Source organism: Papilio polytes, unplaced genomic scaffold (genome assembly GCF_000836215.1).
Source record: "Papilio polytes unplaced genomic scaffold, Ppol_1.0 DF823731.1, whole genome shotgun sequence".
In the NCBI taxonomy this organism is placed as follows: Eukaryota; Metazoa; Arthropoda; class Insecta; order Lepidoptera; family Papilionidae; genus Papilio; species Papilio polytes.
Genome location: NW_013525473.1, coordinates 3,422,165 through 3,426,795, shown reverse-complemented (window position 1 = coordinate 3,426,795; position 4,631 = coordinate 3,422,165).

Genomic DNA, 4,631 nt, shown 5'->3' with positions numbered 1-4,631 from the left:
GGCCTCGGGCTCACTCGCGTCGCCTGCCTCACTCTGGACGCCCCAATCTGTAAATATAATATTTATTAAATACTATTTTGTGTAATGACATAACTTCAATAGGTAATTCAACATTCTTGGTAAGGTTAATAAAACCTCACTTTGAATAAATTTTAAATATATTCATTAAACTTCATAAGAAATTTTTAAACAATGGTCAATTTTTAAACATTACATGTAAGCCAACATCGAGCGCCTACTATTTCGAACTGAGCAATTTTGCTAAGTGAAGTATATGTTCAACATGATTTTTCAAGGAGGTGTTTACGATATAATCTGTGTATGTATAACATTGCCAACAATGGGAATTCAGTAGTACTGACTGAAGTCAACAAAATCTGGTAGTAGTCCACAATACAACAAATCTATATTACATGCCTAAGTAAAAATAATAATGTAACCAATAATTACAAACTACAAATAATTTCGATTGCGTCCACTAAAGTAATGCTGGTAGTTATTTGCATATTTTGACTATAGACTCAGTAAACATAATAACATATGTTTACAACCTCATCGTGTGATTGTCTAAAGACTAATTCGTTATTCCACAACAGTTGTCAGTTGCATAATGTACGACAAGTTCTGTGTATCGAGATGCCTGTTCTTTGTTCAACAAGATTGTACGGACGAGATATATACGAATTGATGAAACACCTCATGTTTTACAACGATCATTGCTTTACAAAAAAAACAGTAAAATTTGCAAAGAACAATTAATAGGTAGATATAAAAGTTTATCGTATAGTCAAAGGATACATAAAACGAATTTAATTAATAAAAAATAGCGTTTAACAAATAAATCATTGAATATCTCATAAAACACTATAAATCAATAAAAAAAATATTAAAGTGTTACAATTAACATCTTATTCGTGAGTCATTTAATGTTTTAATAATGGTTGTAATTGGTCGAGTTGTTCCGCGCACGAGAGTCGAGGAATGCCATGGCTAAAATGGTAGTGTTAGTATGGAGGTATCTGATGAGTAGAAAGCACCACGGATGGGTGGCCGCGCGGCGTGACTTGAAATCAATTCACCACACGAATGCTATCGATAAAACGTACAAAACTCATTTATAACATCGTTATAGAAACTGAATAAGAAATAAGAATGTTTAATTGATCTACAAGAGTTATTTATGAAAAAATAAAATGATGAACATAAAAACAACATGTAAACAAACTCGTAACCTCTTTTGAAGTATCTTTTACGTTAAAATGTCTGGCCACTAATACATTTCATTTGAGTCTACTTAAAAAATAATATTATTAGAAATATTATTCGCATTCATTAATTTTAAATAGTAATCACCGTTTCGCAACAATGAGCAATTTGTTTCAACAACTTTCAAAGAATTAATGCAATTACGGAGATGCTTCGATGCGGATAAACGTAAGAAACTGTTTTCTCTACAGCTTCCTACGACAAAGATTTCTCAGATATAATACGATTCTATTAAGACATATTTAACTAGCAATAAAATAAATAGAAAACGAAACAATAAATATTTTAACGATTATACGCCATGTCTTTATGGCAATTATTTTATAGCAATCTTAGTCGTAGTGAGAATTTACTTGTTATTAGCTTTCTCCCGCGACTCCGTCAGCGCGGAATTAAAAAAAAACAAAATAAGTAGCCTTAGAAAGAACTTCCAGACTATGCCCTACATCCATGCCTCGAGATCCGTTCAGCAGTATAGGCTACAAACTCTAACAAACATCTATCAATCCAATGTAAACTTTCGCATTTATAACATTAGTAAGAAGTAAGATAATAACTTCCAACCCTTATTTCTACACTTTCTTAATTCGTGTTAAGTTTTATAATCCTTTTGTTTACTTTACATAAATATAATTCCAGTAGATGTACACGCCAATGTTTTTCAGTTTTAAGTAATTCGATTTGAATAACAACTGTTCTTTAATATGAAACCTTATAATTTAAGTAACATAAGAGGGTTGCCTTTTTAGAGAGCAAATAAGTTTAAAACATATGTTACTGGCAGGTGTAGTGGCTTCAGTAATAATTAAAAACTAAACATATGTTTGTCCAATTGCTTACGTTTAAAGCAAAGTAAGTTTTACATACAATTACATACAATTGACACAATGTTGTAGTTTTTGTAAAGAGCTAATGTTGCTAAGAATGTTCGTTGATAACTTTTTACGGTATAAATAACAGTTTCATAGTTATTTGTCTATCTGCGTTTATGTTTTTTATTTCGTTCTGTTTTATTATTTATCACGTTCTTTAGTCGTGTCTGATATCTTTACTTCTAATTCAGTTTATCAACAAAGTTTTTACAATAGCGATAGAATTATTTCTTTGAACTGTCACAATTATAATTTTGGTGAATTCAATAAGTAATACTTACATTTTCTAAATTTTCTTTTTATATAAAATTGAGAGAATTAAAACAGAAATCTATAACAAATTTCAATGAATCAATTCTTAGGTATTGTTATAATTAAATAGAACTTAACCCTTAAATGCATGATTTTTTATTTAATTATGAAATATATATTTCAGTGTAGGTTTTGAGTCACTGATTAAGATAAAAATAATTTAAAAAATCTTGGTTTCAATAAAAACTATATTTTTGTTAAATCTTTTCGAGACATAATGACGAATCGGTACATTTTACCTTCTAGGATTCGATCGTAGGTCATTAAAAAAATTCTTCGAACTTATACAGCGTTATTTACTAATTATAATAATTTGTTTGCCGTAACTTTTTAAGGGCGGATGCCTTTTTTAAAGACGTAAACATGCTTAACCATGTGTCATGAATATAGATTCAGTTTGTCCAGTAACATGCTTACTTAGACGTATAACATGTATCAATTGAAGACGTCGATAGATTTATAATGTGAAGCGGTTTACGTGACTTAAAATTGAAACACAATAACACACATCTATGTATTCTTCATTCAATTTTGTGCGTGATACTTTTAATCTACGCTATTTGAACTAGGATTAAAAAAAAATGTTAACTAGCCCTGCGCATTTAGACATACCTTTAGCTTTATTTTTCTGTCGCCAAGGTGAGACATGTTAGACAATGGGTTGACACACAAAATTCCTTTTATATAGTTTTGGCTTTAAGTCTACGTAAATAAATAATTAACACAACGCCCCATTGTTTTCATATAGATGTATGTTACAATTACGCAATCATAAGCTATTACGTTAGCGTGGCCTCGAATAACGAATACGGGCAAAGATATTTAAGCATGTATCGAAATGATCGGACGTCCTTATTCTAATACAAACATAATCGGCCAATGAAAGTAAGTTTGGCCAACGTTGGCGCATACCCAAGGCTTGCCAAGTCGCTTGGACGTGGGATGCAAGGAGGCTGTCGAGGTCAAGCAGTCCATATTTTTGCTTATGTTTACTTAGATACGAAGCTAATAAAGAGCGACGTGGGTTGATTAATTACAAACTATACTGGAGTCCTAGATCTAGACTATAGTTAAGTTGTTTAAGCAGTGATTTAAGTTTTCTTAGATGGGTTTATAAATATATTAAATATTTTTAGTATTTCATTTTCGTTTTTTAATTGTATTTTGTTTTTAATCGATTGTTAGTCTATTATTACCAGTTATTACATACTTCAACAAATTTATAATGTGTTAACTAAATAGTTGTGTTATAGATCTTCGATCATTTTTTAATCATAATACGTGCTTTATCTGCGGTTGAACATTAGTTAATCTATGAACACATTTTTACGTAAATAGTGTTATTTCATTACAGTTTTATAAGGAAGTTATAAATATTATGTGTATTTATATATCCTTTCCAGTATTGTAAAGGAAATGGTACTCTAGGTAAACAGGTTTTCATTGTGGTTGCGTGAGTAAACCTTTCAAATATGGCTACGAAAGTACTGACAACGAGATTTAGTACAAAACTACTGTTACGGATGTATTATAATAAAAATACATAGCCTTTTTCTATATTACTGTTATAGAGGAAAGATTTGTATTTTTATATGTATTGAAATAACTCAATAAATACTGTGCCGACTTTTAAAATTCTTTTACTGTTAGAGAGGTAATTTATCTGTGAGTAACATAGGCTGTGTTTTCTTTTAATTTCACGCTGTCGATGTCGCGAACAACAGCTAGTAAAACGCTAATATTTTGCAAATGAAGTAAATAAACTGTGAAATAGATTATCAGTCTATGTGGTAATATAGACTGATAATCATATCTGCTTACCCCTTCGGTGTGTAAGCGTGGTCTTTTATTTTTGTTGCAAGAAATAAGCTTGCGTCTTGTAATTATGATATCGTACAATGTAAATCGTTATCGATAACGGAAAACTTCGCATATAATTTTTGACGAGAACCAAAACCGCTTTTTTCGGGTTGAGTATCCAGGTCGTTGGTTTTTATAAGAATTACGGTATTACTTGATATTAACGTTATCCATACTTTATTTACATTTTATTTTTGCTAATAATTAAAAAAATACCTTACCTGTACGTGTTAAATGTCTTAGTAACAATCTGTTTTAAACAACGTTTATTAACAAGCCTGTTTTCACTACGAAAACATCTGCTGTAATCTGTAATCTACT